Below are 12,883 nucleotides of genomic sequence, written 5' to 3' on the forward strand. Positions count from 1 at the left end.
CACAAACCCAAAAAAGCAGCCATCACCACATAACCCTAGACACCATTGATAAAACCTCATGTGCCAAGCACAAACCCTTCCTCCAGGATCTTGTTTCCCCTCTCCTCCAGCCTCCCCCTTCCTCTCCTGCCTCCTCCGGACCCTGACTCCCTCACTAATCTGCAGCAGGATTTAGATATTAGGCCGACAGTTGGAGGCGTGGCTCGGTTGGTAATGAGGTGAGCAGTGGCAGCGAGTCCGGAGGCCCAGACACCGACAAAACGATGTGAGGATTGAGCTGTAAGAGGCCCCTACACAACCAGATGTACACAGCTGTCACACTGCTGACAGAAAGTAATCCTGCGACCCCAGCCCACTGCCAGAGAGTGAGAGAGAGAGACAGGATTAGTGTCTCTACTGAGGAGGTTTAAACGACTGCAAATAGTTGTGTTTCCAATCCATTTATCTGCCTCACTGTCTGTCTGTATGCACATATGCCGTTGCTCTTTTGCAGGAGGGCGAGTGTGAACTTCTAAGTGATCCTAAAGTGGCACTTAGCTTCAGCTCCCAGGTATGAAATGTGAAATGTTCTGTGCTGAATTGGAATTTCCGTTTACCTCCTGAACGCAGTTTGAATTGACCCTGAAGAGCACAGGCAGTCGCACACGCGCGCGCGCACACACACACACACACACACACACACACACTGTTTTTCTGAATACTGCCAGCGAGGACACACTACTGTTTTATTGCAGTGAAATAGAACAAGAAACTGGTGTATTTGGCATTTAATACTCTGCTAAGCACAAATTAAATTTACTTTACATTCGTAGTCAACCCACACTTCAGAGACTGCTCCAGCTAGAGTTTCTACTGCACTACTAAAATCAACTCAAACCTAATTCCAGAAGCAAAATTCAACATATATGTTAAATTAATACTAATTACATAAGCAACTTGTAAAAGAGCATTCTGCCTTGTGTTAAATTTTGTTATGTGAAGCAAATTTTGCTTGCCTGTTATTTTACTCAACTATCATTTAGAATCTGAGAATTTTAGTTGACAGTCAATAGTTTGAGTATAAAAGTGTATGTCAGCGTGACTGGGAGCTGCAGGAAGCTGAGAGACGAAATCTGAGCATAGAAGAGGGGCTGGATGGGGGTGGAGGGGTTTAAGGGAAGACGGGATGCAGTGGTGGGCCAGTAGGTGGGTGGGTGAATAGGTGAGCAGCAGTGGTAGTGGGGCACTCTGGGAATGACTCGCCACATATGTTTATTTAGCTTTCTGCACGGTGGACGGAGAACGGGTTCAGAGCAGGGTGAAACGGAAAGGTGTGTGTGTGTGTGTGTGTGTGTCTGTGTGTGTGTGTGTGTATGTGTGTGTATGTGTGTAAGAGGATGTCCATTCTCAAACAAGGCGACTATCAAATATGTAGGACTTGATGGAAAAAAATGTTTCAAACTTGTCATTGTGAACATTGTTTCTATCTGTGTTCCATCTCATTGTTATGAGATATACTGGAAATGTTCCTCAGTTAATCTCAGTTAAGTCAGTTATTCTTATAGTTATAGTTATATTGGGTTTTTGGATTTTGGAGATGTGTACTTTTGTAGACATTTGCTTTATTTAATTTTTGAGGCGTCATATACTCCACTGTAAAAATAATAATAATTTGAGTTACTTTACTGGAGTATTTCCAGTTTTTGTTACTTCTACTTTTACTCCACTGCAAATAATAGGAAGCTGCTGAACTTTAACTCCACTTTACTTTTACTTTTTGCAGATTTCAGCATAGTACTGTATATTTTCTTTTATTAGCTAACTTACAAACATACAAAAACATGATGTGGTTTCCCTTGGCTAACGTTTAAGTCTGTGGCAAAATACAGACATTACTATAAGGAGCTTGTTATTACATCATGAACCTTTGTTGTCACTAGCAAGTAATTTTCATGAGTTTACAAAAAGTCATGAAGGTCATAAAATTAAATTAAAAAACAGTTTCTTCTTATAGATGGTTGTGGGGTTAACTACAGTAGTCTATATGTGAACTCACAAAAACATTAAAAAGGGGGTTTTTATGTGATAATACATAAACAAATTATTTATTATTTATAACACAGTTGACAGTTTGTTTGTTTTTTTGTTTGTTTGTTATATTGAAATTAATTTTGATCATAGAAATTCCCTTTGTGTATGTGTATGTAGACCCGAGCTTTGGTGTCATACTCATTTGCTGAAATGTGAGCTCCTCACATGGGGACGGAGGGTCCCAGGAGGTTAGGAATAATAAGACTCCTGGTACATAAATGTTATGTAATACCATTTCTCATGTGTAGTCAGTCACACTAGTTTCTTTTTCTTTTTCCTAATTAGACCTATTTACATTTATAATGCATTTCTATATTTCAAGAAGTGGGATTTTATTAGTGTTGTATGTATGTAGCTTCTCAAAGAAGATCTATGTGTGTGTGTGTGTGTGTGTGTGTGTGTGTGTGTGTGTGTGTGTGTGTGTGTGTGTGTGTGTGTGTGTGTGTGTGTGTGTGTGTGTGTGTGTGTGTGTGGGTGTGTGCACCTGTGTGCAAGCTGTTGTGGCTTCAGTGAATACTCAAGGCCAGTCCTATTTGCCTCCTCCTCCCAGTCTTTGAAGAGGAATGAGGATGGGAGAGGAGACAGATAGGAGGCCAGAGGATACGCAGCGATAGGAGAAATGAGGGGGAGACAGAGGAGAGGAGTAAGAGAGAGGGGCAGAGGGCACAGTGACATTAAATCCAAGGGCCTAAACTCCATCTAAAACCAACTTCAGTTCAGGAACTGAGAATCTCAAAGTAGGGAGAAAGGTTGCAGTTGCATGAAAATAACTTATAATATATACATATACTATAATTTTTATTCATTCTTTTTCTCTCTCACCACTGTGTATTCAATTTCCCTACTGGATATGTAATTTCTTGAAATCTTCAATTTGAAAGCTGTTTTTACTTTAATGGACCGAACTTGTTCTTTGTGAAATAAGGTAAAAGTTGTTATAATTTGTTGTGATAATATTACTAAATGTTTCTCTTGAACAAAATAACATGGGAGCTTATGGCCTGCAAATTGTCCTGCAGTTTGAACAAGTGTGAAAGACTAAAGGAAGGAATCAGACAGAGTTTTATATAGTGTGTAGTATTTGTATACACTTGTGTGTCAGAAAGTCATGCAGGTGATGGGAACGCTGAGGTCACCTGCACTTTCTGACCTTCACTGACCTCCATCCATCTGTTTTATCTATCTATTTCCTGATTCTAGCCTCCCAGAAAACACCTCTGCATCATACCAGAAACAGCATAAAAAAGATTTAGGTTACCTTTGGTGGCTGTTGCTGTTATTAAGCTATTACAGACATCTCAGAGGTGAACTGTATTCAATTTCTTCACATAAGAAGGTTTTGATGATCTGCCTGATTATCTGACCTTTTGTTTCTTGCCCCGGTCAGACTTTATTGTAATAATTTTGCCTTATTGCCACATCTCAGTAATGACTTTGGTGACCTAATATGATTATAATTCACAGAAATTATGGCTGTAACTCCAAAAAAACGACACTTGTAAGAAAAGGAGATATGCTCACAAATGCACTGTTACACACATGCACTAACTAACCTGACTTGAGCCTCCCTTTCATCCTCCACAATCCCCCCCGCCAGCTCAAGCTGAAAGGCAAACCAACACTAACCCACACACACCTCTGCTGCATTTGTTTCCAACTAACCCCCAGCCGGCCGAGGTTTACGGGGGTTTACATGCAATGTGAGAAGCAGCACACACTCTTGTACACCTTAGCCCCCCCACCACATTCCCTCTTACTTTGTTATTTTTATAATTCAGGATCGGGGTGAGTAAGAGATGGGGTGACATGAGGAGTGTGGCACTGATAAGGTAGCTAATACCCAGCTTTTTAAAAGGTCAAAGGTCACCTTTGCTTGACTGGGTGGGTTGGTATGTTAGCTGGGATGTTGGGTGTAGGGGTGTCTTTCACAGTTTGATGTTTAGCAATAAAAGAAAAAATAAAGGTAAAAGCTGCAGAGGGAAAATGGTTTACCCAGTGAGTTTAGTGTCCCAGAGGAACAGGAAATCCAATGGGATCAGTCTTCTGATCTGCCGCAGCACTCAAACAACACACACTCACGCAGACACACTTGCTACAACTAAATCAGCCTGTTGATTGAGCCGGACTCTAATTTTAGCCACAGGCCCCCAGCTCCCTAACAGTAGCCCTTTGCATCCTGGGTCCGGTTGGGAATAGGCGGAAGAAAAGGTGATTAATAACTGTCATGTCTGTCACGGCAGAGTCGCACACACAAGGGGAGGGTCTGCGGCACAGTGCTGTGGGGGAAATGGGATTACACGCGAGATGCTAACAGCTGTTGTTGTTTGTTACAGGTCGGTTATATAGTCCCCTCCCTCCAAGATATTTCAGTTTAATCAACATGCAGATAATAACACAGACAAATAACAATATATTAGAGGGTCAGATTAAACTTCACTGAGAAGACAGGAAGGTGTAGACACGTAGAGAAAATAAGCATGATGCAAATTCAAAGGGTCACTGAAGCCAAATAACAATTTGTTTCATGTGTGATTTTAAATTAAAGTTTTCATTCTGATATAAAAATATATATATTATAAATAAACATCATTATTATTATGCTCTCTTTATTAATGTGCCTCCACAGTCACACTGAGCTGGAGTGACTATCTTATACACAGGATGAACCACTAGAGGGCATCAGGTCTGAGGGCTGTGGGTGACAAAACAACCGTGTTCACCAGGTCACCATAATAACTTCAGGCTGGTTCAAAAATATATTTCTCTAAGTTATCCCACCTTGGAGTGTCTGAGAGTGTTATATTTTTTTTTTATATGAAAGTTTGACAGCGCTAGTATTAAATAATTTCTTTCTAAAATAATGTCTGTTGGGTTAAATGTAAAAAGTCAACCTCATAAACAAAAGCTGGTGTTTGGAATTAGTTCCATTAAAACTATTTCGACTGGGCAGAGTGTATAGTTAGGACAAGCGTGTTTGTAGATTTTCTACCGTTCATAATAGTGATGAATGTTTAACCATTACCGTGTTTAAGTGTAATGCCACAAGCTATTTCACACTCTTTCACTGTGTACTCCATATTGTGCATTTACATCACTCAGGCACTCCTTCTCTCTCTCGCACACACCAAGACACTCTACACTCCTATATTATATTGCTTGTCAGTGCGGTGCAGAAGGGTTTAATCTTAATTAGCAGCCAACATTACAGATGTTTAGATGTGTCTGTCAGCACCAATCACTTAGAGCTTAGCTGGTTTTAAAGAAATCAGCAGCAGTTGACCTTGTTCCTCGGATGATTACCCAGTTAACACCTGTTAATTCTTCTACAGGTAAACTCCTGAAGAAAATGCTGCAGATTGGCAACAAGGACGACTTTGAAATGTGCATAAGACACTAAATTATTCGAAGTGGATAGTGTGCATGCAGTGCAGCATGCAAGTGGGTGTGTAGGTCCATCTATGTGAGTGACCTAAGCCTGTCCACCACGCTGCATCTCCGGCCCTGGAGACTGTGTATCCTCTTGTGTGTGGGAGGTTCCAGGCGTTTGATGTGGCTAACAGTCACCTCCTCTCTCCCTCAGGCCTCAGATCAGTGGCCCAGGCCCGTGTGGGTCAGTCCAGCGATGGTCAGCTGCCAAATCCACTGGTCAGGCTCTTCTCAGTCACATGACCCAGGTCACGTGACCCAGTGGGGGCAGCCAATGGTGTTGCTGCCCTTGCCTCTTCATGCGGTGGGAAAACATTCCAACAGCTGGCCTCGGACAGTTCCAGAAACATCTGCAACGTCCACCACTGATGAGAATCCCCCCCCCCCCCCCCCCCCCCCCCCTGCTGGAGAACACAATCTTATGATAACAGAGTTGGCGGATTAGGGTGATATTGAAAGGCTGCATTTTTCTTTAGTATCCACTGCTTCTGTGTCCCATGATGCATTTCAGAAAGGTTGTGGGAGAGCATAAAGTTTTCTGAGTCTCAGTGTGTGGGTATGTGTGTGTGCTCGAGTGCTCTGCATAGCCTTTGACATATTGTTAATTTGAGGAATGTTTGAAGTATGATGCAACATCAGCTGCTCTCACTTAGCTTTGAGCTGCGATCCTTCGGTCCCCTCCGGTCTCAAATTACCACCAAGGCAACATTAGTACCACACTGTTTATGTGTGTGTCAGTCCTAGAAAAAAATGCTTTAAAAGCCCTGTTAATGTTGTTAATACTGTAACATGCATTCCTTATGAGATCCATCTTAAGGTGTTTATTTAAAGTGACACAAATTTAGGGCCAATCCAAATTTCTAAATCCAAAATGTGGAATAGATAAGATCCATATCTGTTTTGGAAATGTGTGCCTGGACAGTGTGCTGAGGCTCCGGTCAGGGGCTGTTATTGATAATATTCAGTTGAGTTTTGTGCATAGCTTCTTTGTTGTGATATGGATAAGTGGTTTGAATAAAATGTTATTTTCCTAATTTTCCAAAATCTGTTCGTGTAACTGTGTGGCAGAGATCATTTTGTTTCCACTGGGTTTCATTTGTTTCTGTTTTTTATAATAAAGAGGAAGGCCTTTAACTTAAACTATTCATCCTCTTGTCATGAGGTAATATGAAGGGTTTTTGTTATCTCTGATTGCAAGCAAAGCCTCAGATGCCCCTTTGTCACTATGAAATTATGATTAGCTGTACATTCAGTTCTAGGAAGACAAAGAAAGGTGTTTGTGCCGAATCTACCCTTAACTTTACCTCTGAGTCATGGAAGACATTGCCTTCTCATTCACATTCTCTTCCTTCCACATGTTGCTTCTTTCATGCTCATAACTTTCCTTCGTACTTGAGCTCATTTGTTCATTTATCTCTTGAGTTGGCTGCTATCGGTTCTCATCTTTTTGACAGTTACCATTGGTTCCCTGCCAGCTTTTCAGCATAAGTATCAGGGTTTGGAGTTTTACATGAACAGCATTACTGCTGATGCTGAAGCTTGATAAACAACGAGGACAGGATTTACGGCGCCTCTATAAACTGGCCGTGGCTGCAGACGGGACTTCAGGTAGAACAGCCCTGAGTTTCACTCAGAGTTGTTGTGCATATACACATTTGCATGGCAAAACTCCATGAAGTTTCTGTTGGAGTTACATAGCAAGTTGATCAGAAAAGTAGCATGTATGATGTTATTATTAGTGTTTGCTGATTGACTGACTGCTTGTTGACAGTTGAATAATTAGGACTGATGAATTAATGTTATCGATCAGTATAGTGAGTTTAATTACACCAGGACACTGATATGTGTGACAATATGTTTTTGCCAATTCCAAACATGTCCGAGTTTACTGACAGCATTATTAGAAAATATAAAAAAATAATATATAAAATATGTATTTTCAAATATAAAAATAAGAGATGAATAAAAGACAATAATTAATCTATTTTATATACAGATTATAAAAAATTTAAAGGTAAAAAAACACATTTTTCAGATAGCAGATATAAAAAGATAGGTTCACAATTTGTAGGTCTGTCCTAAAACAACAGTCAGGCGCCCATATGGACATATTGTATGTCCAAGTTTTGCTCGCCGTAATCCCTTAGATCCCTCAGATCCCCTTTCTAATGTGTTTTCAATTGAAGCAATACTGGAAAATCCACAGTCATCTTTTGGTGCAAAAATGTTTTATTCAAAATTTGAATTTCAATTTGAAATGAAGTGAAGCCACTGTAAGTCCTCAGCAGAGGCCGTTTGGTATAAAACGTCCTATTTATGGTTTCTGGTGTTTCTCTGTTTAGCCATATTTGAGGGTTAGGAATAAAAATAGGGAATTACAACAGAAAATGTAAGTTTGAAAGATATTGAATAGATTTTTTATATCACTGAAGGCTTTTATTAAATTCAGATTCATTTTTGAATACACTAAAAAATAGAGTGCGGATTTTGGCCGGTATGAGTTGGAGCAACAAGCAAACCTGTGTCATGAGCACATGAGCTAGAAATACTGTGACCATTATCGGTAGTTTAAAAGAGACAACAAACACTGGGAGATAAAATATACTTTTGCAAAACAATTTTCTATCAAGACTAATTTCATGTAATTCACATTTGAAATGTAATATAACACCTATCACCTATGAAGATATAAAGTAGACATTTTCCAAACCTGTCCATTTTACCAAACAGTTGATAAATATAAATACTATACATGTAATAGTTTAATAAAAATAAAGGTTTATTGAACAGAAGTACATGTTGTCTCCATCAGATTCTGCTCCACAATCCAAGGTGATGGTGCAAATGCACCACAACCCATCTGTCTTCTACATCAAGCAATGCACAACAACAGTGTTACAATTTGCATTATGTGACATCAACTTTGACCTCTCACCTACATGAAATAACCTCAAATTCCGCTCTTGTCTTTCAAATTCAAGCACAGCCCGAGCCCTGTAGCTGCTAGCCTTTGGGTCAGCATGGATAAAAGCTCTCCATTATAGGAAAAGGAAGCAGCACATGTTGAGTTTGTTTTACATGAGGCTTAATGGATTCCCGCTTATGCATGCATGTGTGAATGTCCGCTTCCCCTCACCACTGGACCGGCTGCACAGACACGCGTGACCATGCACACACATCACGCCTAGGGAACGGATGGGCACCCACACATAAGCCCACATCACTGGGGCTCGGGAGGCGTAATGCACGGCCAGGCGATTTGCTGAAGCGGGCATGGCGGGCACAATGGAAGGATGTGGTGTATTGTTTTAGCCCATGGGGCAACGGGGCGAGGGCTGCGAGGGGCAAACATCATGGTTTGACACATAAGAAGAGGCCGTTGACTGATTGTAGTAAGAGCTCCACCGGTGCATGTGGAAACAGACCAAAACGTCAACTTGAACTTTTCACTCACTGGTCTATTTAATAGGATGTTATCAGTGACATAATACGAGCAGGAAGGGAAGGGGAAAAGGTTATAAAGGGGTATGAAAATGACTCATATTGAGCAGGTGCTGCCAAAATATGTTTAGTGAAGGCACTTTTTGCCATTTTGGAGCAAAACATCCACAGTTTCTAAGCTAGAGCGGTTCAACTTGTTATCAGGAGACATTTAGCACATTTCAACTGTCTGTCTTTAGCAGCCGTGTAGAATTTGGTTGGGCGAAATCAATAACAATGGAGGGCTGATAGGGTTAGAATGTGGAATGTGCCACAGCCAATCAGACATCTCAATTTCAGGCTGACAGCCAATCAGGTCATGGCACTTCAGGTCCTCAAGAGACCACTGAACTCCACACAGAGGACATTTCTGATCACGAACTTTTCCCTCCACAAGATCTCTGCTTCCTTTTCTCCATCCATAAATTGCTTTTTTTTTCCATCTTAGAGAAGTATGTCTCCCTGGTAATTGTATTTTGCCTCATGCCAAAGAAATGTTTCCTCTCTCACTGCTGGGATCTCTCTTTCTCTCTCTCTCTCTCTCTCTCTCATTCTGTCTCTCTGTCTGTCTCCCCTCATCCCCCATCTGCCTCACTCATGTGATGGGAAAAGAGCTGGAGCAGGAATTTTTTGTGTCTGTGAGTGCTGTTTAGTTAGACAGAGTCATATAACACGGCTATGGTGCGTTCACATTTGCCTGAACGTTGGGGCAGGGACAGCTATTTACATTTAAGAACCCAGAACGAGCAGCACTGGGGCTCCCAGCCCTCCATGGTTACATTAAGTGAAATAGAATCAGCCTGACTTTCACCACTCAACACTCTGTCTCGGTCTTCTACTTTGTCTGTCTGTGTTTCTCTCACATGCATTCCTTCACTGTCCTTCATCATGCTCTGAAAAGCTTCTGAGTCATTTTAACACCAATTCCATTTCCTCCTTCTTGCTTTCCATGTCACTTGTTCTTAGGTGGATGATGGTAATGTTATCACCCTCAACATCCAGGCAGCCCAGCGGCACTGGGCTATACAAACTCGTAAGTCTGTGTGGGGCAAACTTTTGAAACAACAGGAGTGTTTTAGCCATTGCCATATCTGTCAACGAGTGATGGCCTTCTTCTGGTTCTCTGCCACTCTCTCTTGCAGTTTGCTCCCGGTACTACAACATCTGGCAGCACTGGAGCTGCGCCTCACTTCCACCTTTACCTTTTCACCTCTACTATCCATCTGCTTTGGTGAAAAACAAATCATGCCTCACATGTTCACTCTCCAGCTCACACACACAGAGGTATGCTCTTATTTGATAAAAATACTTAGAGATAATGTGGAAGGAAAAACTAAAGAATAGTTCAATATTAAAATACACTAAACTACCTCTGTCTCCTGTCTTTATGCTAAGCTATGTTAGCCAACCACTGGCTTCATGTTAAACTAACATAATATTTAAAAAAAAAAAGCATAAACCTATTTCTGCTGAAAGTAATTGTTTCTAACCCTGTAACATCTTCCACAGAGCTTTAATGTGCTGATAATTTGAGTCCTGTGTGTTTACAACTACACTTATTCCCATGATGTGTAGAATTAGATGTATTGGCTTTGGCTGCTGTTAAAGGGGACTCAACTACAACCAAATGTCACACATACACACACACACACACACACACACACACACACACACACACAGTTACCATGACTAATACCGTACCTCTGGGCAGACACAGACTGGGTTCAAAGGCCAGCTCTGTGTCAACAAACAGGAGACCATGTGATTGACTTCACAGTGACTCAAAGCATCACTGTAGCCTTCTTTGATTGGTTTAAACCCAGGACACCACTGCTGAAACTATCTTTTAATAGGTGATATTAAAAGATTTTTGTCATATGTAGATTGTATTTTTGCTGATTTCCCCATGGATATTATTGGGGTATATATCAAGATTCACATACCATAAAGGAGAGAAAAAATGAAGGTCAGTCAACTTAAGATGAGTCAAAGCAGTTACCCACTAATTTCTAGTGTTTTAGACACTTCCAGATTAATAGAGCACATAGCATTTCTAAGTGTTTTTTGTATTTGTCTCCTGATGTGAATTTGGCCCTGACTTTGACCCTTCTGAGATCAGTTCCTTTCATTTTTAACCTGTCGGTAGGTCTACCTCCAGCCTGCTCCAATGGACAGGTATAGTGTTTCTCCATGAGCCTTACACTGTGCCTGACCCCACCACATAGAAAACATGTTAGATAATGGGTCCAGGCCGGCTGGTGGGGCCAAGATGCAGTGTTTGATCAGGAACGCCTGCATGTGGCTGTACTGGATGGAAATCTGATTAGTAACCTTGGTGACAAAGCGATGGGATCCATGAGGCTTTGCTTCAATCAGATGTGACAGACTGAGTTTTTGTCCATAGCTGCAGCTCAGCAGGATCACCCGAGCTCTAACCCAGCCCTTATATGGCTAGATAAAGTGCCAGAGAGCCTAATTGAATGAATGCATCAGCTGAGGGCCTCTGATTGTGCACTGATAACCTGTACCATTTACCTGATTTACTTGTTCCCAATGCCCTATATGTCACGTAACACCTCATTTCTGTAAAAGTAGTGCACGATTGGATATCTGCGGTTCCAAATATAAAACAATTTCATACAGTTCTTAATATGTTTATGTGCCTTTTAAGGGTGTAGAGGGAGTAGAGCCAAGACAAGGCAGTGGCCAGGAAAATCAGCAACCTGAAGGGTGAAAGTAGATTCCAGTAGTCAGGAATTTCTAAGCATAACAAACATGTCAGACCTATTTAACAGGCAACGGCAGTTCGCTAGCCAGAGCTACGAGGTGTATATTGTTTCTGATTAAGCTTTTCTGTGCTCATGTTGCTGCACTTTGTAACAATTTACTTTACATTCATTAGAGCTTCAAACATTTTGCTTTGCCATCTCCATAAAAAATAAATCTGCCTTGTGGACGGGATGAAGCTGATTAGCGGCCACGCTTGCTGAGCTATCTTCGACTTTCTGCGCCCGGAGTGAATTTCCCTGAATTTCAAAAGTATGCAGATAACATTAATTTGTGTTTGTTACTTTTGCCAAAAGTATAGTATTTCTGTGAGGTGTCAGATGTACTATTTCTGTTTTTAACCATATATTAATAAAGTACTGATTCCTATCAATGTTTTTTTAACACTCAGATGCTCAAAAATAAATGATCTCCTGCATTTATCAATCTATTTTGTCCCTTAAGGTCCTTGATATTGATATCAAACAGGAACATTTCACACCAAAACACCTCATCTGCTCCCTCGCTGTCTCCCCTGGGGAAATTAAACAAAAGGGATGAATGGGTCGATCACAAGACATCTGCTGAAAATGTAACCTTTCCGTTGCTCTCATGATGTCAGCGAGCTGTTGTGTTCAGCGGGGGATTGGGCTGAAACGCTTGTGACGGAGCCAAGGTAAACCGTTCCAAATGGAGCACGGCGCGGGAAAAGGGACACCGTCGCAACAAAAGGAGTTAGATATGGATCATTGGGTCTGCGCACTGGCCCCAGCTTGAGCCAATTATTGGTGTCATCTTGATCCAATTTAATCAATCTGAGGGTGGACTGAGAAAGAGGGGAGAGGGAGGAGGGGGAGGGAGTTTGTGGGTGCAAATGTTGGTCAGATATCCTGAGCTGACTGAGGAGCTGTCAACCTCACCATCACCACCCACCCACTAACACACCAACTTCAAAAACCCCTCTCTTCATACCCCCCTGCCCATCTTAGCAAATACATTTTTCCTAGAATCACCGGACTTGTGACCAATATTTACATTTGGTTTTCATGCAGCCATCTTCAATTTGCATAGATCTCTGTCTACAATCTCACAGGCACTGTTTTAGCTCAAGAGAAGGAATTCACTAGGGAAGTGAATAGCA

Source organism: Anabas testudineus, chromosome 13, assembly GCF_900324465.2.
Source record: "Anabas testudineus chromosome 13, fAnaTes1.2, whole genome shotgun sequence".
NCBI lineage: Eukaryota > Metazoa > Chordata > Actinopteri > Anabantiformes > Anabantidae > Anabas > Anabas testudineus.